Here is a 21,857-nt window from a genome sequence, read left to right on the forward strand (position 1 = left end):
GATATTACGGTTATCGAGAGAAAACCCGATTCAATTCGAAGAGCACTTGAACATTTGGAACTACTGCTCAATTGGGAATTTAAATTTAAGAGAGTAATTAATATTTGAAGAGCATATCCAGTGTGGCCTTTAACTTTCCGAAGTGCTTAGAGCTAGTAAGCAAATTAACTTTGAAAGTTGAAATTGTTTAAAATAAATCAAACTATTAACAAATTTTGATTATAATTCCGAGTAGTGTCTCCGTTTTTAAGTACATTAAGTGTCTTCTTTGAAACTAAAATATTGAATTTAGATCAATATTTTATTTTGTGTTAGTAAAGACGAAAACCATTTTTTGTATTCATATTAATTAAATCGTTTCGAACACCTACAGTTTGTCCTGCTCGTTTTTATTGCGAACGAAAGAGATGTACATAATTTTTTTTTTGTAGAAGAACCCTGTTACTTTATCGTCCAAATCAAAAAGGTTTCGATTGAACATTTTCGTTGAAATTATGTCAGAATCGGCGCGAGTTTAAATAAAGAGTACGTGGGTGGCGGTCTGGGGCCTGACACGAATATATGCATCGTGTGAACAATAACGTGGCGCTTTTATGACGTCGTACAAATGTGAATGCCAATAAATATTTACGAGGTAAATCTTTCTTGAATTTGTATCGTGTTTCAACATTTTGGCGAGGTTATTATTTATCAAATATTTGTTTGAAATTAACACAACATAAAATATGTATATATGAGTTCATGGAAGGTTTTTAATAAGAAAGAAACCTATTAGTAAGAGAGGATTGATTTTTGCGTTTGAATGGAGTGTGATATTCTTTGACATTATTGATTCATTTTCAATCATATCTATCTACATAATTTAAATGATATTGGACATACAATTAGACACTAATGAGATATTTACTAACGAAAAGAGCTCATAAATACATAATACTTATATGACCATATATATACCCAAATATTTTTTGCAAAGCCATATTTATTTTAAACAATTAGTAACTACAAATACATACAATTTTCCAAAATTTAAATTTAGATTTTTTTTTTGGTAAATTACTTTTAAATCATTTTGCATACCTACTTATTAGTTGAAGTATTGAGTTACAGGGATTTCTGTGACTGGTTCTCTTTGATTCGCAATGGTGGGGCATAAATTTATTTGCTAGCATTTACGGTAATTATTTTAAGCAAAATTTTGTAAATGTTTTAATGTCAGTTTTAGACAGTGTTATTTGAATTTTACTACGTCACTTCACATACTCCACTTCTTCACTCACACAAGAAAACGGGCGTTCAGTTACGTAACACTGCCCTTAAAACAAATTTTCACCAGGAAATCATCCATTATATTTCACGAGCGAATTCACGCACGGTAATGATCACTTAAAATAACTGTGGGAATATAAATTATTGTTTCCATTTAAATATAGAACTTGTGCGCAGAACGAAATCCGTCCGTCCTGGCCCCTTGATTCGATCATATTCTATTAAAGTTTGATGGGCTATCTCCGCTCAAGAGTCATTGTGCGAGGGAGTGCTCCAGCGATTTGTTGGCCGGTTCACGTGTACAACTCTAAACGCGCATAACTCAAAGAACATGGTCGGTGAACTCAAATGACTTTATAACGTAAAACGTACGAATAATCTGATCTACGGATATTTGAATCTACGATTGTGTAATGTACAAAAAATTGTGATATATATCTATATATATATAAAAATGAATTGCTGTTCGTTAGTCTCGCTAAGACTCGAGAACGGCTGGACCGATTTGGCTAATTTTGGTCTTGAATTATTTGTGAAAGTCCAGAGAAGGTTTAAAAGGTAGATAAATACGGGAATGCTCAGAATTAAATAAAAATAACAATTTTGTTTGTCCTTTGATGTGTCCCCCATCGGATGGATTCCTTTTGTCTTTTATTTATCGATTGAGGCACTACGAAGTCTGCCGGGTCAACTAGTCGTGTATAAAAATCAAATCCTTATCAACAAAGACAGCAGATTACGTTTTTCTGTGAATTTTCTCAGAGATCCCAAAGTGATTTGAATGTCGTTACCAACATCAAATGTGTTTTTTTCTGCAAAATACTATAATATGTGCGTAGTTGTATTACTAGTATTAACAAGTAGAGTCTTCATTTGATTTATTAGAGCAAGGAAGTTCTCTTTGAGTTCAATTTAATGGCGCAACAATAAAAATAAGGTGAAGGCCGTGACATGAAAAATGCCTAAAGTAACAACCGGAATTTGTTTTATTGTATTCGAAGACATATGATGGTGATGGTGGTGAACGGTCACCGTCACTTATGGGCATCAGCATGTCAGAAGTGCAGCCAAGCCACTGTTTATCGCACAGAATAAGAAGAAAAAAATGTTTTAAGAAAAAAAAAATTGATTTATGGAACCACTATGAAGAGAAGAGTTCATTTCCTAGATGGTACTCGTCAAAATTGATATCTGAAATAAAATAATCTCTATCGTATTTAAGCGATACAGGTCATCTATTAGTTCCTATTAAATTATACGCAGGTTTTACTATGTCTTCTTACATTTGGTTACAAGCTGTTACTGATTCCAAATCTGTTAAAACTCGACCACATCACTACTCATATTAGTATTGTTATTATTAAAAACTCCCGCAGGTTCGAGAGTATAGACATCTATGGAACTAAATAAGATCGCGCCGCGATTTTATAATGTAGCAGTAGCGTTAAATATTATCGAAAACACAAACAGGTAGTTTGCATACAAAGTTGTCCACTATCGAGCAGGTTTGTTACGAAAGTAAATTAACATAACGTGAAGTGTAAGTACGAGATTTAAACGTGCCTGAAGGACCTAGCCGCACGAAACGAAAATAAAAAATGCTTTGTTTGTAAGGGCAGTGACCCTGAGAGTTATATCGATGCTAATACATAAATGTATTACAGGCAACAAACGGTAATCGGAGATCATATGCATACAATCTTAACATGAATACTGCCTGCGTCTTAAGACTTACTGGTGGTAGGACCTCTTGTGAGTCCGCGCGGGTAAGTACCACCGTCCCGCTTATTTCTGCCGTGAAGCAGTAAAGTGTTTCGGTTTGAAGGATGGGGCAGCCGTTGTAACTATACTTGAGACCTTAGAACTTATATCTTAAGGTGAGTGGTGCATTTACGTTGTAGATGTCTATGGGCTCCAGTAACCACTTAACACCAGGTGGGCTGTGAGTTCGTCCGCCCATCTAAGCAATAAACAAAAAGATTTGTGTGAAAATTTCACATGTATTTTTTAAGGGCTATCACAGCCTTTAGATGGAATGCCATGACTGTTTTGCCGCAGAAAAAATATTGACTTGCACTATCTTATTTTTTCAGTCTTCTTTTTCAGTCTCTATCAGTGTCTTTTATGAATATTTGTTATTTCATTTTTTTAATTGTTATCTAATATAATAGCAGTAGAATATTACCTAAAGAAAACATGTTTTATTTTTTTGTTCATCATGTAAATTTACCAACGATGTTGTTCATGTGTAACAGATTCCTACCTGATGTCTTAATCGTGACTGCGGTTAAGTCAACTGCTTTAATAGCCTCTGCGAAATATATTGAAGTGAACTACTTTAATAACGTGATTTGAAGACGGATGAAACCAAAGAGCGACACTAAAAAGGTATAAACATGCAGACTTATAGAATTTAGCCCGCGAAACAATCAAACGAGTACTTTATTTTAAGGGTTTTTGTGATCTGGTAAGTAAGACCTTTAGGTCAAGTCTTATTTTAATACATATTTGACGGCGTTAACGATATTTATGTTATATAGCACGTGCAATAGGAGTGACTCACACAATCCAGGCGCGCCGGCCGTGTCGTTCCACTCGTAAACAACAGCTGCAACAGAAGTGACTCATAAGCCAGCTGCGCCGGCTAGTATAAAAAGGCGGAACGTGCCTTGAAATGAACATTCGTTGGACTGCGCTTGCCTGGTGCACTTACTATATCCTTGTTACGTTGTGTGATTCAGTGACTGTTGTACGTACTGGTTAAAGTTGGACAAGTGTTAAAGTGAATTGTTAAGATAACATATTGTTGATTAAATCAGGAATCAAAAAGTGACATCGTTTTACTTGGTGTTCAACAAGATAATGTCTACCCTCAAGCTTACATCAGAAGTGAGATCAGGACTCTACTCTCACTGGCGTGACGTGTTTGAACATGTTCGAAGTACAGCAAAAAAAACATGATGCAGATCAGAATACTAGTAGTGGTACGCCACAAGAGCGTGAATGCAGCATACGTAAGTCGTGTAATAACGTCTCTGTTACCTCGATGGAAGATCTGAGCCACGAAGAAATCGTCACATCTTACGTTCTGGCTCATGTTGCCCAGTTTGACTGTCGACTTCATCACATGGCATTTACTAACGGAAATACAACACGTAACAAGCTATTGCAAGAAATTAAGGCAAGTGCAAATCTCAAGTGAAACTTCGATCGCAATAATGGATCTGTCATGACGAGTGGGTAGTTCCGACACGAATCGTTTTTAAGCCAATGACTACTGCTAGAGTTACATGGCACTAGTACAGTAAACCAGGACATGAGACTGTGAATTGTCGCTGAAATTTTAGAATCTACTCTATTCAATACCAATAACACTACACGTTCGATGACTTCGGGCTCCAGCAAGCAAGCAAACAAGAAAGCAAGCAAGTTTCCGTGGGGAAGAAAAATTGACACATCTGAAGTCGTCGTGACCTAGACGTCCGGTGCGTTCGTGTCTGGCGATGCGGCGATGTTCGGGTTCCGGCTGGCGGATGCAGGTTTTTCCGGTGAAGTGCGTGCTTGTGCGTGCTTGACAAGTGTTCGCGGTTGGCTTCCTCAGTGTGGGAGTAACATCGTGTAAGAGAGGTGGAACCCGTAAAATTGTAGTTTGCGTGGTGGCTGGTAAGATTTGTTGCGGTAAGAAGTTTGCATGGTGGTAAAATGTCTTGTGAGTCTGCACAGGTAGCCGGAGGTGAGACTTCCGCGGTCGCGGCCCACCCAGTCCGCGAGAACCGGGCAGATCGCCTCGACGGTACGGAGGCCGGCCGACGGGTCCGCCAAACGACGAGACCACGCCTCCAGCACGGACTGCCGATATTGGAGCCCCCGCGCTCCGGCTGCACTTGCGCTAGGGTGCGCCGCCTCGTAGGAGACTGTGAGGTATCATTGAATAACTGCGATCGCGCGCTGCCGGCGTCGCAGCGCGGCGACGTTCTCGTGGGTAAGGACGTGGCACCAGACGGGTGCTCCGTATAGTGCCATCGACCGCACGGGTACCATCACCCTGCCTATTTCTGCCGTGAAGCAGTGGTGTATTTCGGTTTGGAGGGTGGGGCAGCGGTTGTAACTATACTGAGACCTTAGAACTTCTATCTCAAGGTGTGTGGTGCGTTTACGCTGTGGATGTCTATGGGTTCCAGTAACCACTTAACACAAGGTGGGCTGTGAGCTCGTCCACACATTAATACGAAGAGCATAATCAAACGAAATTAGATACGAAGTTTAAAGGGCCGTTTAAAGTAGTTGAAGTATTGGATGGTGTCGATTTAATTTTGACTCTCACACATTCGCTTAAGGCTCGAGCTACTACTTGCCTCACAAAAATACAGCCTGCATGCAAAACCTGAACAACCTCCTCATCCGTGGGCGCCCGGCTCTCGCCTGCAAGTCGGCTGTTACGTGTGCGGTGATGCGAGCCATGTAGCTTCTGGGTGTTCCATGCGCTACAAGAAGAAAAACGACACTGCTCCAGGTGCTGTGGCAGGTCCAACCAGAGACGTCAACGTGTGTTCCAGAGCTTCAGTGTGTTACAGATAAGTGGTTTTGGCTTCCCGTTTATGTTCCATTCAGGGTCAGAATGTAGTCTTATAAAACAAAGTCATAGTAATTTATTCAATGGTAAGCGGTTTCATGAACAAGTCACTCTTTGATCTGAAAGTAACTTAGACCAATCATGATGGCAAGAGCACTTAGGGGATATTCAACTCGCCCTTAATAGTGCACGTTGTCGAGTAAAAGGGTTTACTCCAATAGAATAGACGTTTGCCGTTCAGGGTAGTTCACTTGAAATATCTAAAGTTTCAACAGAGTGATAATCCCTCTAGATTAGATCTTGATTTAGCACGGTCGAAGACCGGCGAAAACATAAAAAAGGGCACAAACAGAAGCTTGGTTTAGTCGAGGCAAAGCTAAAGTCAAACTCTTTGCCGCTGGGGATTTTGTTTTCGTAAGTTGACCGAAAATGTAAAGGTCCCTTCAACATTACTGCAGTTTTGGAAAACGATAGGTATAAATTGAGACATGTAAATAGTTCTAATAGAGTGTACAAATTTCCCCATGAAAACTTACGTGAAATACCTCGAGGCCCGTCAGGCCTACTAGAAATTTCTAAAAATTATAGTGACGATGACGTGACGGCGTACACAGATGGGTTAATTAATCTTGTTCATGAAACTGATCTTAATGGTGACGACTCTATCACTGACAATAGAAGCGACATTTTTGTCCGCAAATAGCGATACAGCAAACATAGTCTGTGGGTAGTGATACAATGTCTGTAAGCTCAGGCACCTCAGGTGCAGGTGTTGGAAATGTAGAAAACGATGGTCGGTCTCGCACTATTTCTGAAGAAATTCCGTATAAATTTTCTGGTTTAAGAAATGTTTTAACAAACGCTACCGTACACGCAGATTAAAAAGAATTGTATGTGGCTAGAGAGATGTTAATCCGGACTAGCAAAAAAAAAAGAGAGGAAAAAAAAAAAGAAAGTGTGAAGTCATTGAAGGGTCTGTCCGGTCCAATGGCTTGGCTATAGGGATTTTCATCCAGATTAGCCACAACAATTAGCTACAGGGATTGCGATTCGGTCTAGCATTATCCGGTCCAGTTCGAAAAACTGAAGGGATAACAATTCCGGTCTAAGTTAAAAGGGACATACTTACATACCTGAAGAGTTTTAAATGAACTGGCCCAGGTATGTAAGCAGTCTGAAGGTTATTTATAGCCAGTATAGGATTTTCTGAAGAATTATGCGAACCGAACCGTACTAGATTGTTAATATCATAGACCACGTTTTAAGTTGCATCCGTTAATGTCAGGATGAACGAACACGTTTGTTGTTCACAGACATACCATAAGAATGCGCGCACGAGGACGAGCGCACGTCAGTATGGCCGTGACGGCGTTAACGATATTTATGTTATATAGCACGTGCAATAGGAGTGACTCACACAATCCAGGCGCGCCGGCCGTGTCGTTCCACTCGTAAACAACAGCTGCAACAGAAGTGACTCATAAGCCAGCTGCGCCGGCTAGTATAAAAAGGCGGAACGTGCCTTGAAATGAACATTCGTTGGACTGCGCTTGCCTGGTGCACTTACTATATCCTTGTTACGTTGTGTGATTCAGTGACTGTTGTACGTACTGGTTAAAGTTGGACAAGTGTTAAAGTGAATTGTTAAGATAACATATTGTTGATTAAATCAGGAATCAAAAAGTGACATCGTTTTACTTGGTGTTCAACAAGATAATGTCTACCCTCAAGCTTACATATTTATATTTTTTTATGAAAAATGATAATATAAAGTGAAATGAAATGAAGTTCATTATTATGAAACATGGCATGAAATGAAGTAAAATGAAATGAGATGAGATGATATGGTATGAAATATAATCTCAGTAAAATGGTGGTCATTTACTGAGACTTTTTCAGTGGTCTTTTTGGAGGATCCCGAGAAGTTACGTTCAGCGGCTTTGTTTGATTTTCTCACATTTGAGTACTTTTACAGATATTAAACAGTTAATAAAACCACTCTTCTTACGCATTTAAACCTAAAGAAACACTAAATAGACAAAATAAAACAAATCACACAACTTCACTCCTCTCGTTCCCGCCAAAAAATCCTCAGACGAGTACTTTTAAAGATTTCACTTCTACCGTCTATATTAAACACATGTTTTATTTATTTATTTTGTCTCATGGAGAACAGCAGACTCGTGTAGTAAATAAGTAAACAAGCATTGCTTTTCGAGTCATTTACGTTTCATCAAGTTTCAAATCACAACTTAACTTAAAAAGTTTTCAGTCCAAAAACGTAATGTAATACAAAAAATAACAAAATAAAGCATGCAATCGACCACCTCGAGTAAACACGATAAATTTTGTTTTACATAACAGATTTACCTTATTAATAACGGACAACAAGACCTTCGGCGTTGTAATATAAGTTTGGTTGAAAAGATTATGATTGCGAATACGAAATATATAATCAGTGGAATTTATATATTATTATGTACAATTTATAGTTAAGACTAGAAGTTTCGTGCAACGTAATTATTACAATTATCTTAGTTAGTCAATTAACAATTTTGTTAGTTGTCTTGATGATAATGATTACCGAAAAATACATTATATGTTTAATATTTCTCATAAAATATATCTAAACATAATTGATTGAAACGATAAATATGTCTATCACTAAGAATATAAGGCGAGGTTAAGCCGTAAAAGCAATTTTCATTATGTATAAGACTCACAAAAATGTGCATTAATGTACATTTTTATGTACATTATATACAAAATAAATGAATGCATCTAGGAGGCCTATGTCCAGCAGCGGACGTATTTTTTTTATTGCTTAGATGGGTGGTGGGGTGGTTAATTTAGAAAAAAAAATATTCGCCCTTTTTTAGGTACATTGCTTAGTGATGCTGTTTTATTATTGAACAGAACATATTATATTATTATATTATATGTAAAATTAATATATATAAAATTAATAAATAATCTGCCAACGAGGAATGGAGCGAAGTCTGCTGAACATAAGAAAAATTCATAAAATCAGACACACAACAATTAGAGAAAAAACAAAATCTATAGATGCTCTTGAGTATGTCAAAAACTTGAAGAAGAAGTAGGCTGGTCATGTAGCAAGACTTAAGGACCAGATGGACTGCAAGAATAACTGCATGGGAAGGGCTACAAGGGAAAAGAAAAAAGGGTCGCCCGATATCAAAATGGGAGGACGATATAAAAGCTATTGCTGGCCCTCTATGGATACGGGTAGCCCAAAATAGAACCAAATGGAAGGACTTGGAGGAGGCCTTCACCATGTTTAATGGGTTCCTGTCAAACATTAATGAAGAAAACTAAAATTATTAAATACCTATTTACTTTGTATTTTAGCAGGAAATAAAATGCTTTTTAATTTATTATTTATTTATGTAAAATTAGTAACAGAAGTATCTAGTGAATTTCGCGTGGTTTTCTAGATTCGATTTTTTTTTGTAAAAAGTACTTTTTTGCTGTATTATTGAATTTTTTAATTTGCGTTACGAATGTGTTTCGCGATCATAATTTACAATCATAGTTACACTAATTTAAAGGGAACGACTGTCTCGAAAATAATTATAGTGGGCTTTGACTCAAAAGTGGTTTTTTTTTTTATTTTATTTTTATTGCTTTATTTGGGTGGACGAGCTCACAGCCAACCTGGTGTTAAGTGGTTACTGTAGCCCATGGACATCTACAACGTAAATGTGCCACCCACCTAGAGATATAAGTTCTAAGATTTCAGTATAGTTACAACGGCTGCCCCACCCTTTAAACCGAAACGCATTACTGCTTTACGGCAGAAACAGGCAGGGCGGTGGTACCTACCCGCGCGGACTCACAAGAGGTCCTACCATCAGTAATTACGCAAATTATAATTTTGCGGGTTTCACTTTTATAACACGATGTTATTCCCTCACCGTGATAGTCAATCGTGAACATTTGTTGAGTACGTAATTCATTAGAAAAATTGGTACCCGTCTGGGATTCGAACACAGGTGCATCGCTAACACGAATGCACCGGACGTCTTATCTCTTATGCGGAGTTTACATTACGAAATTAGTAACATGCATGTTGAGCTCAGTTTCACGAAAGTAGTTTCGATATATGCGAAAGTAATTTCGTTAAAAAATTAGTGTCGCGAAATCCACAGTATCGCAGTAACCATGGCGCCGTCAGCATCAAAGCTATATTTTGCTATATTCAAAGTAGCTAAAGAAATGCTTATATATATGCTTTATTGACATATTGCATCTCCATGGTTTCCATAATTATTTTGTAGGCCGCATCTCGGGCGTCCCTATTTTTATATTGTAGGTGTTTCGGGTCCCAAAGACACTCTTGTCGCTGATATTCATTAATGAATTGCATTTTTTTTTCTGTACTCCATTGTTAGTTTGCCATTTTCAACGTTTGAAGCGCGTCCGAACTAACAATACACACGTCCGCATAGCGCAGGCCCTTTCGCGACATTAGTTTCACGTCGCGTCTACACTATGAAATTAGTTGCATGCCACTAATTTCACCAAAAAATCGCGCAGGACACGAAACTTATTTCCATGCATGAAATTAATGCATGCATTACGAAAGTATTAAATTACACGCGAAACTGTTGGTAAAACTAATGTCACGAAATTAATGTCATGCCACTAATTTCGTAATGTAAATTCCCCTCTAAAGGGGAATTTACATTACGACGACATCAAAGTCGATTCGATCTTCAAGTTCAATTTCATATCGAAGCAACTTACAACATTTAGTTATTAAATTTAGTGCAATAGGAATTTACTTAGATGTTACAATGTGGATGCTACTGTTGTCGAGTTGAGTCGAGGTCGAGATCGAGGTCTCAGTTCTATTATTAAGTATATTTTCGCGGAAAAAATAGGCGTGATGGCAGTACTGACTCGTTTTTGTTTGCAGGAAAATATTTCATACTTCCGGAATAGCTTGCCGGGTCAGAACTGTTTACTTGGGTATTCTTCGCCGATTCCCAAGCCGGTGCTCAATTTTATTTCGGTAGGCAGCGGCTTCGCTATGCCTCTGGCATTGCTGAAGTCCATGGACGACAGTAGCCACTTACCATCAGATGGGCCGTACGGTACTCTACCTACTAGGGTAATAAAAAAACTATGCGAAGAATGAATACTATTAAAAATTAAGTTCTATGAGTGATTTTAAAGCAAAAAATAATACAACAAAGTTATTTTAATACATATTCAGTAAACCAGTTTTGCAATGTTTTCAACACTGAAGCTGCCATATAGGCGCAAGCATCATGGCTGTGACATTAAGTTACAGACGCTTTCGGATAATTTTAGAGATGGAGCACGACGAGGTATCGATCCGACGATTACGTGCTACGCCGTAGACCGTCTACGGAGCTACGGCCCACCGGGGGTTATTTTGTTTTATATCCTTCAAAGCTAACAACGAGATTTGATTAATGATTCAAGAAATTTTCGACGAAAGATTAAGCGGAAATTAATTTCTTGTTCACAGGTTTTCAGTCTAAAAATATACGTGTATTTTATTTAAAATGGCTTTCTTCATTTACATTTCTACACAATTGAGAAATTCCTTAGATATGGAATTAAAAAAAATACATTTGTTATTATTTAAATATATGTTCATAGTTCAAATAGTTTCAAGTCAGTAGAATTCATACTTCGGCCTAGTGTCAGAATGTGGATCGTTGCCTTGAGGTTATGATATTTATTGATTCCGATAACTTGACACTAATTGGTTCCGATAAATAACAATTTAAATATGTATTAAGTAAACAAATACAAGGCTAGCCTGTTCCATCAATTAAGCTGATATAAGGATTCTACCGATACCCTACGTATGCAAATATGTTCAGGCATTTAAAAATGTATATGAAAGGAATAAATAAACTCACATACATGAACCCTGAAATCATTACAGTTCTTTTTTGGGTAGCCGTGTAAATTACTATGTTATGAATAATTTACTTTAAAATCAGGCTATTTGTGATTTCGATATACTATAAACACGTTATTCACACACATTCGCCCACAGAAGAATAGGTTACTGTTTTCCATAGGCCTTAAAGGGACATGTGTTATCGAAATGTGAAGTGTGATTTTTAGGAAAATGCAACAACAAATTGTAAGTGATACATTTGGTACTACCTGACTGTTTATTACCTAAATGATATCTAAAGTGGCTTTTACTGTATACATTTGAACTGAGGCTACCCTTTACCTAGTTCGACACAAAGGGGTCTAATCTAAAACTGGGAAACTATTTCAAAACAGTTCTAGTTATATTATTATTACCTTGGTAATTACATATTATGCTTGTAGATACAATGCAGTAAAATTGTTTATTAATTTACGAAGAAAATGATTAAAAAACTTTTTTAGATATAAATGAAATTTTTAAATTATTCGCTATTTTTAATAACGTCGAACTTGCTAGTTTTAATTAAAAAGAAAGTTTCGCAAAAAGTTATTCAATGAAGTATAACTAAAGTCTTTCAAACTCTAGTAATTTAAAAGGGTAATTTCGATATTTAACTCAATCTTAACTTGTTTTAGGGATCCATAGCTAAATTATTTAATACAGAATCATTTTGAATGCGTCGTCATGACAGTGCAAAAGAAATTATAAACGAATAATTTTAAACTAACATAATACCGTAACGAAATTAGGAAAAAAACTTTACGCTACTCAGAGAATTACTGTGGAATAAATAAATATTGTACGTTTACAGATTTCGTTAGATGGGTATTAAAATTTTGAAGTCGTCGTGGCCTAAAGGATAAGACGTCCGGTGCATTCGTTGTTGCGATGCACCGGTGTTCGAATCCCGCAGGCGGGTACCAATTTTTCTAATGAAATACGTACTCAACAAATGTTCACGATTGACTTCCACGGTGAAGGAATAACATCGTGTAATAAAAGTCAAAAACCCGCAAAATTATAATTTGCGTATTCACTGGTGGTAGGACCTTTTGTGAGTCCGCACGGGTGGGTGCCACCGCCCGGCCTATTTCTGCCGTGAAGCAGTTAATGCGTTTCGGTTTGAAGGGTGGGGTAGCCGCTGTAACTATACTGAGACCTTAGAACTTATATCTCAAGGATGGGTGGCGCATTTGCGTTGTGGATGTCTATGGGCTCCAGTAGCCACTTAGCACCAGGTGGGCTGTGAGCTCGTCCACCCATCCAAGCAATAAAAAAAAAATAAAAAAATTGAAACAGATTTTTTAAAATGATTTCTCAATTTGTGATTTGGTGAAATACCGTATTTGTTTCTAGAGTGTCTAAAAGCTATCCATTTTGGTATATTAGATAAAAAGTTCTGGAATGAGTAGTAATGAGAGTACGAACTTTATCGATTCAAAGTTTTTCTTTTGAATAAGTCATTTTGAATAGTGAAATACATACTATATTCACTTACACGCATTAAACGAAAAATTGCATTAATCCTTTTTGCAAATTAAATTCATAGATTAAACTTTATTTTTGAACCAGTTAATTTTTTGTTAAGTTTATTAACAAATCAGTTGTGAAATCCAATTTTCTAACAATAAAATAAAATATAAAATGCACCGTTTAATATGATATACGATTTAGAACTCTAAACCTACACATGTGTTTAATGCAAAAGTTGGTATACCATAAATTGTAATTCAAAACTTGAAAAAAGCATTTTTTGTTTGCTTTGACTTTCGACGGACGTTTTATCTGGGCTCACATTTTATTATCTTTTAATCGTGTGTTCTCATTATCTTTTTACTTTCACGGTAATATATAATATAATATAATATTTATAATCCGTTTTGTTAAAGCCTATATAAATTTACCACATGGAAGTAGTGCCAGCTTTAGGGACTTACTAGGGACCCGATTGAATGGTGATGTCAAAAAAAAATTAGCGTAAGAGTGTTACCACACTCTTTGGTAGGATTGGAACAGCGAAATGAATGTGCTACAATTTCTAGCAAACGACTCGTCCGTAAGCAGTTGGCAATTGCAGACTATTCGCAAATGAAGTGCGCACGTTATTACACCCTATTTAGTTCAAAGTAAGTTCTATATTTTTATTCATTGAGTAATTTAATTTTTGGCATAGTTACTTAAACAAGAACATTAAAACAAAAACTCAACTCTCGACTCTACAAAAACTCTACATTTGATTGATTGGTTTGATGCTCGATCAATACATCGTATCACACAAGTAGTATTCTGTATGTCTAGTTACCACGCAAGAAAACACAAAACCTGTTTATCATCAGTTGTTGTTTTATCATCAGGAAGTTGGATTACATTTGGGAGGGCTATAATAATATTTATTTTATTGCTCTTCTCATCGAAGATGTAAGGTGTAAAAATGAGTGCTTGTGACTTCGTTCGCTCAATCAAATAATATGCGTTCTCGCATCATTTGTCTGAACGAGTTGAGATTTTTTGTAAATGTAAAAAAATTGGACATTCTATATTTTGATTTATTGAAAGAAAAGAAAAAAACAGCATGCATTAATATAGAATATCAGTCAATAAAGCAGCGATGCAGTATTAGTGTTTAGAACTGTGAACCAAATTACCTACTACAAAAATATACTTTACTAGCGGCCCGCTCCCGCTACGCTCGGGTCTTTAACAAAAGTTTTAACGATAAGTCGTAGTACATTATTTTATTCTATCATCAATAGTTTTCGCAGGGCATGCGATGTAAATAATATTTTAGGTAATTTCTTTACATCTTGGGTTACATTCTTGGAGTTATAGTAAGGATCCCTAATTTTTTTCAAAAAAGGTTATAGCCTATGTCACTCGGGAATAGTGTAGCTTCCAAAGAGTGAAAGAATTTTTCAAATCGGTTCAGTAGTTTCGGAGCCTATTCGAAACAAACAAACAAACAAATCTTTCCTCTTTATAATATTAGTATAGATTAGTATAGATATGTCGTTTCTTTGTTTTTACAGGTTAGTACAGTAGTAGTAGTAGAAGTTTCGTATTATATGTCCACAGTAAAATCAAGTAAAATAAAATACTTTCTTCTTACAGGGCAACATATTGAATTCTTATTTGAGATAAAAGCAAAAGGTGCTATTAGACGTTTAAAGATATGTATACATTGTATACTTGCAGTTACCGGTGGCAGGACCTCTTGAGAGTCCGTGCGGGTAGGTACCACCACCCTGCTTATTTCTGCCGTGAAGCAGTAATGCGTTTCGGTTTGAAGAGTGGGGCAGCCGTCGTAACTATACCTGAGACCTTAGAACTTATGTCTCAAGGTGGGTGGCACATTTACGTTGTAGATGTCTATGGGCCTCAGTAACCACTTAAAACCAGGTGGGCTGTGAGCTCGTCCACCCTTCTAAGAGAAAAAAATACTCGCAGTTGTTGTTGGCATTTTAGAAGCTTTTCTTAAAGTTTTAATGTCAGGTAGCTAGCATGCGAGTTATTTCAACAAGTGCATCTATTTTTAACTTTTACATACTGTTGAACTGGGGGCAAACTCGTGTTTTATAATAATATTATTGTAACGTAACCAGAACCATCTGAAAACTGTAGTGTACACGGCGTAAATACATATTAACAGTTTAATACTTGCCAACATTTCACTAACAGCGAAAGACCAATTTAAACTTGTAATATGAAATTTAATGACGCCGGCCCGTGGTTCCGTCGAGGTGTTAAATGTAAGTTTTTGTCTAGCGTCCTGAGCCGGGGCCTCCCGGAGATTTACAACTCATCTTGATTTATTATTAAAGGAACGTATTTCCGGGACAAAGTTGTTTTTTATGTTTCATTGTTCTCTTTTGAACGGTTTTTTGTTTTGTTTTCGAGGCTATTGTTGCTTGTTTCAGTACAACAACACAGGTGTACTGGTACAGGTGTACTCTACTGGTAATGTTAAAATTGAATTAATTTCACTTCTTGAAGCCTTTGAAAGATGCAAGAATTTTATGTGTAAATAATACTGTAATATCTATCTGCTGCGTGTTGTTTAGTTTAATTCTTATTTAATTGCGTTAAAAGGGGTAGATCTGTTGAGATATCCTCTAATGATAAGTAGTTACCGTAATTTGTTGACACGTGATTGCTGCTGATCATGTCATAAATATTGAAGTTATATTGTCATTGGTGTCAGTTATATTGAAAAAATGGCGCTGACTAATTATACAAGCTTGCAACGTACTTCACTAAAAAAAATTAGGTTAAGAATTTCGGCTCTACACATAGAAAAATCGGTAGTACGGCTACTTCGGAAGGTACAAAGGGAAATTGAAGGCGTAGCTAAAGCAAAAAACTGTAAAATACTTATTTCTTCAAATTCACACTCCAACAGACTATTAGTCTTTAAGATCATGTAAATAACTGAAATTGAAAAATAAATATTTTATTATTATTGTAACTAAGCCAAGAAAAACAACAATAATAAGTCATGAACTTCCAATTCGAATTCCTGAAATAAAAGCATTCCAACCTCAGCGTTCGTTGAACACGTAACCGCACATTCATTAAACACTCCTATTATACGGGCGAGCTGCACAATAGCCTAATTAACTAGTCAGATGCGGTTATGAAAAGGCATAGCGTGGACCGCGAAAGGCCTGCCTTGATGTGAAAATATTAAACGGGGAACTGTGCTGATACTGTGGAGTGTATTTTTTTGAGTCGTGGCTCAAATCTCCACAAAAAAATCCTAAATAGCGCGCGATTTAGGGGAGTCCCTCTGCTGAATCGGGGGTCACCGAGGTGGTTTAAGGGAACCAATAAACGACCCCCCTGCACTCTCGTACGGAGCGTCTGGGCCGCGCCCGGAATATACCCCGGGAGAGGGAGGTCATTTGTACCTGGATTAACATTATGTAGCTGTGGCAGGAGGGTTGCCTTATTACGTTACTGAGCTAAAGTTGCAAGGTACTCGTACGCGTGTTGTATGTGATCAATTCTAATGTGATCTCTTTGAATTATAAATGACATTTCTGCTTAGAGAATGTACCTATAATTCTATAATAATAGCGCAGATAACTTTAGTTCGTTTAACATTCATCATAGTGCCACATTATTTTCAATTAGCTAATCTAAAGATTTATTTATTTACGTTACTAGTTCCGGAAATGTATGGCCCGGTCTAAGTGTGCTGGAACCCTTTCTGACTGAAGGGACCAGGCATATCTGTTGGCATGAGCTCACGCTCATCGTGGCCCGGTCTAAGTGTGCTGGAACGCCTCCTGACCGGGAGGGGGGAGGGGGGGGGGGGCTAGGGTCGTTGGCATGAGCTCGCGCTCATTGTCTCTGAAGTCCTTTTTGAGTTCTGTTGCATGCAGAGCACGAGCATTGGAAGATGTCAGCGTTTCGCTTCCCATTCCACCTCACAGTCTCAACACGTGATCTGGAAATCCAGCCTCCAGGCTCAAAAGAGAAACCAAAGTTTAAGTCAAATCAAATCATAAAACGAACATCTTCATGCTGCTCTGACCAGTGTTACCAGATTATATCTAATATCTCAAATTCTCGAGTCGCGGTGTTTGTTGCCAAGCTTCTCCAAAATGGCTCAACCGATTCTCATAACATTTCGTGTGCATATCGGGTAGATCTGAGAATCGGTCAACATCTACTATTCGAAGTCGTCATGGTCTAAGGAATAAGACGTCCGGTGCATTCGTGTTGAGTGATGCACCGATGTTCGAATCCCAGGCGGGTACCAACTTTTCTAATGAATTACGTACTCAACAAATGTTCACGATTGACTTCCACGGTGAAGGAATAACATCGCGTAATAAAAATGAAACCCGCAAAATTATAATTTGCGTAATTTTAATTACAAAAAATATCAAAATATCGATTAGCCTCGAAAAAAGTTCGAAGGTAATACATAAAAATATAGCCTAAATAATTAAATATAAATGTTCCACTTTTTTGAAGTCGGTTAAAATACCACTCATGATAAACGTTTTACGTAAGTTTTTATGATGTAAGCTGTATGTAAGAAAACATTTTTTTAAGTCCATAATAATTACGATTTGAGATTAAAAACAGTTTTCATAAGTGTTATTCAAGCTCACTCACTATCTGCACCTGTTGCGATAAAAGATGTGATATAAAAGTTTATTGATATATTAAAAAAGTTCGACTTCTAACCGCACCTGGCGGAGATAAAGACTAGAAATAAGAGTATTTTGTATGTAAAGGAGTATTTTAAAAATGATAATATACATAGAGTTACACTATTCCAAAGTTCAAAATTTGAGTCCGCGCGGGTAGGTACCACCGCCTTGCCTATTTCTGCCGTGAAGCAGTAATGCGTTTCGGTTTGAAGGGTGGGGCAGCCGTTGTAACTATACTGAGATCTTAGAACTTATATCTCAAGGTGGGTGGCGCATTTACGTTGTAGATGTCCATGGGCTCCAGTAACCACTTAACACCAGGTGGGCTGTGCGAATAAAAAAAACAGTTCATTATTTCAATATAAACTGAAACGACTATCACAAAATGCGTATTAAGAGTGGTGTAAAAGTTTGTGTTCATAATAACGGTGGAGAAGGCCATCTTGAAATGTCTTTTTAGTGGTTAATTAAAGCACAGGAGCGTTCGCAGCAACCGCTTCGTCATTTTACGGTTCCTTTACAACATCTGGTTTTCGTAGCTCTGTATTTTGCGGAAATATTTCCTGGCTCATTAAGGGATATTGTGAACAGAAGGCTCTCTTCTGAAATATGTCTTATTGCTAATATTTCGATGAGCTATGTGAGATTGCTGGTCATTCAGCATACTAGCTGCTGATTTATGGTAGGCTAGCTATTCGTTCGCGCGTTTACGTGAGATTACTAAATTGTACTTAATTAAGTACCATGTTGTACATTTTAATGCCCAAGTAATATGTTATTTAGCGATGATTAATAGAAGCTAAATTACTTGAGACGCGGTCGGTGCGTGTGTGTTTTTTTGCGTTTAAAAATTTAATAGCACCCGAAGGCGGTAGGCAGCGGCTTGACTCTGCCCCTGGCATTGCTGACGTCCATGAACGAAGGTAACCACTTACCATCAGGTGGACCGTATGATCGTCTGCCTACAAAGGCAATAAATAAAAAAAGCATTTGAAGTTTATAATTTTATATGTTTTCATTGTATCTAAAATAAAATTAAAAAATTTGATAACCCGCTAAAATAAATGGTAGAAAAAAGTTTTCTCAAAAAGCGATTGTCACTTGTCTGCCGAGTTTAGGCAACTACAAACACTTGTATCTAAAGGGAACTTGTGTCATTCCACTTTGGAAACTTTTCGCCGCCGCCCGGAGAATTTGGCCCCTGTGAATCTTTGTTATGTTAAAGTTCTAAGAATCTTGAAATTGTAAAGTTTTTGAATCGAAACATTTGTTCTTTAAAATGTTAAATTAACTTCAGAAGTTATGGTCGAGAGAAAATTAAAATAATATCAATGCTTTTGTGTAAGGATACAACAGTCTACCTACTAATTATATCTATACTTTAGTTACGAGGGGGTTTTGTCTCTAATATAAATGTAATAAAAATAAATATTCATTAATTTTCATTAGTTTTTTTTTTCTTTCTATTTTTATCTGCAATCGGCTATATAGCCATAATCAGATGTGTTCCAAGGGGTTCGAGTTGTGGATGACATTACATTAAATGTCATCAATTACAGCAGTAAATTTAATTTCTTCGGTCTAAGTTTAAAATTTATCATCTTTTTAAACGTTTCACATCTCCAATTGTGTCTAACAGGTACCTTGCCAATTCATTTGAGTGCTCAATTAGTCTTTCTTTGTATCTCTTGCTGTTCTTTTTGACTTCCTCTCTATCAGTCAGCATTTCCAAATATTCGCGAATCTCACTATTTCTTACATTATTTCTTTATTCCATAAGTCCAGGCAGGTTTTATAATCGCTTTGTAGACCAAGAGTTTGTTACTTAGTGATAGTGGGGACCGGCGTCCCAGTAACCAATTTAAAGAGAGAAATTGCAAGTTCACTTCTTTTTTTTTTGCTTTTATATGATTCGCCCAGGTTAATCTTCTGTCGAGGTGTAATCCCAAGTATTTCACAGAGTCGGCATTTGGTAGGGCTTTACCTTCCAAGAAAACAGGGCAACAGACACCCTTCCGAAGGGTGAATGTTACCTGTGTTGATTTTGTTACACTAGGTTTTAATCGCCATCTCTGTAACCAAGCATCCATTTTATCAAGCTATACCTGTAGTCGTAATGATGCATTATATGGATCTATGTCACTTGCCAGACAAGCTGTATCGTCAGCGTAAGTCACAGTTACAACATCTTGGGATTGAGGCAGGTCTGCACTGTAGATAGAAAACAGGATCGGACCAAGCACTGATCCCTGGAGTACGGAGGCGTTAACATTATACAGCTTCGAACAGTCTTCTCCAAGTTTGACTTGGAATTTTCTGTGTTTGAAGTAGGAATTCAGGAGCATGAAAAAAGAATTCGGTAGGAGGATTTTGAATTTATATAGTAATCCCTTATGTCAGACTTTATCGAATGCTTATCTTATGTCAATAAATGCCGCAGAACAGTATTCCTTCTTTTCTAAGGATTGTCGAATCTTGTGAACTACTCTGTGTACTTGTTCGACAGTAGGATGCTTCGTCCGAAATCCAAACTGATGATCCGGTATGATCTTTTCCTGGTCAAGAAGCGGCTTCAGTCTCTTTAGAAATACCGTTTCAAACACCTTAGACAATACAGGTAGAAGACTTATGGACCTATTAAGAATTATTTTGAACACAATTGATTTAATGTCTGGTCGTACGGTCAATAGACTACTGGCTCATTAAAGTTAGAAAAGATCTCACAGTCCTCGAAGTTTATAAGCGGCATTGATTAGTAGAGAGTCAATACAAATTTAGTTTTCTTATATGTATATGAGAGACCAAACTCCCTCGTATCTAAATTATAGATAATTACTATGTGGTAGAAGACTGCTTCCTTATACAAAAACTTTGATATTATTTTAATTTCTGAAGTTAGTTTAACATTTTAAAGAACATATGTTTTGATTCAAGAACTTTACGTATTTTGATGGTTACAAATTTTATCATGATAATCATTTATTTAACTACAACAAAAACGTATAAAAAGTCACCAATAACATTACTTTACTTAACAAAATTCTCGTCGGAAAATAAACAGGCTATTTGGAATGAGCACGACCCTTCATAACTTCAATTTAATACCAACCAATAATGTTTCCGATGGTCTTCCGGTGTTTTCAAATATCCGATGAAATACGTAAAAATGTTTCCGTTGACAACACGCATATGTAGGGTATGTTTGAAATATTGAGGAACATCGTTTGGAGGCTTGCTGAACTTGGCGGTCGATGTATTTAGGGTCAATATAAACTTTTATGAAGGTCAAAGCAAAGCACGACTTTTTGTTGCATCCAATTTAGTGTTAATTATAATGAAACTGCTTTACCATGAGATATTTTTTTTAAAGTAATCTCTAAAGTTTCATGCTCGATTTTTTTTTAAATTCCTTTGATGGGTGGACGAACTGACAGCCCACCTGGTGTTAAGTGGTTACTGGAGCCCATAGACTTCTACAACGTAAATGCGCCACCCACCTTGAGATATAAGTTCTAAGGTCTCAAGTCTAGTTACAACGGCTGCCCCAACCTTTAAACCGAAACGCATTACTGCTTCACAGCAGAAACAGACAGGGTGGTGGTACCTACCCGCGCCGACTCACAAGAGGTCCTACCATCAGTAAATCGATTTGAGAATCCGGTTCGTTTTAACGTATCTCTAGATATATCATCATGGCGCACTCGGTGATCGTCCTCGTTGGAGATGGAGATCGTCGATGGGTGAGCGACAAAGACGATGTCATCATTCTATAGATTTTGTAATAAACAAACAAAAATTCAACTACAACGTATTTTAACTCGGTTTTCACCTAGACTAAAAGGCAAACTTGCTGTAGTTGATTCGTGAACTTAAATAAATAACAGCCAATTATTCGTAAAATATGCCA

The 21,857-nt window shown here is 37.0% G+C and overlaps 1 protein-coding gene and 1 long non-coding RNA gene across 5 annotated transcripts in view; one reads left to right on the top strand and one right to left on the bottom strand.

Moving 5' to 3' along the window:
* The window catches only part of LOC101738626 (leucine-rich repeat-containing protein let-4), a 159,271-nt gene that overhangs the window by 24,999 nt on the left and 112,415 nt on the right, over positions 1 to 21,857 (bottom strand). The window contains exon 1 of one of the 4 annotated variants that reach the window (XM_038013237.2): positions 1,085 to 1,484. The exons of 2 other annotated variants lie outside the window; for them this stretch is intronic. The gene's annotated coding sequence lies outside the window, so the exon portion shown is untranslated. Of the gene's footprint in view, positions 1 to 1,080; positions 1,485 to 21,857 lie in introns of those variants that run through there. One more of the 4 variants, XM_038013235.2, reaches the window with a different exon arrangement.
* On the top strand, positions 1,595 to 7,525 carry LOC134199483 (uncharacterized). The gene is made up of 2 exons (XR_009973992.1): positions 1,595 to 3,035; positions 3,525 to 7,525. It is a non-coding gene; the product is annotated as an uncharacterized LOC134199483 (long non-coding RNA).

The sequence above is a fragment of the Bombyx mori genome, chromosome 10, assembly GCF_030269925.1.
Source record: "Bombyx mori chromosome 10, ASM3026992v2".
Classification (NCBI taxonomy): domain Eukaryota; kingdom Metazoa; phylum Arthropoda; class Insecta; order Lepidoptera; family Bombycidae; genus Bombyx; species Bombyx mori.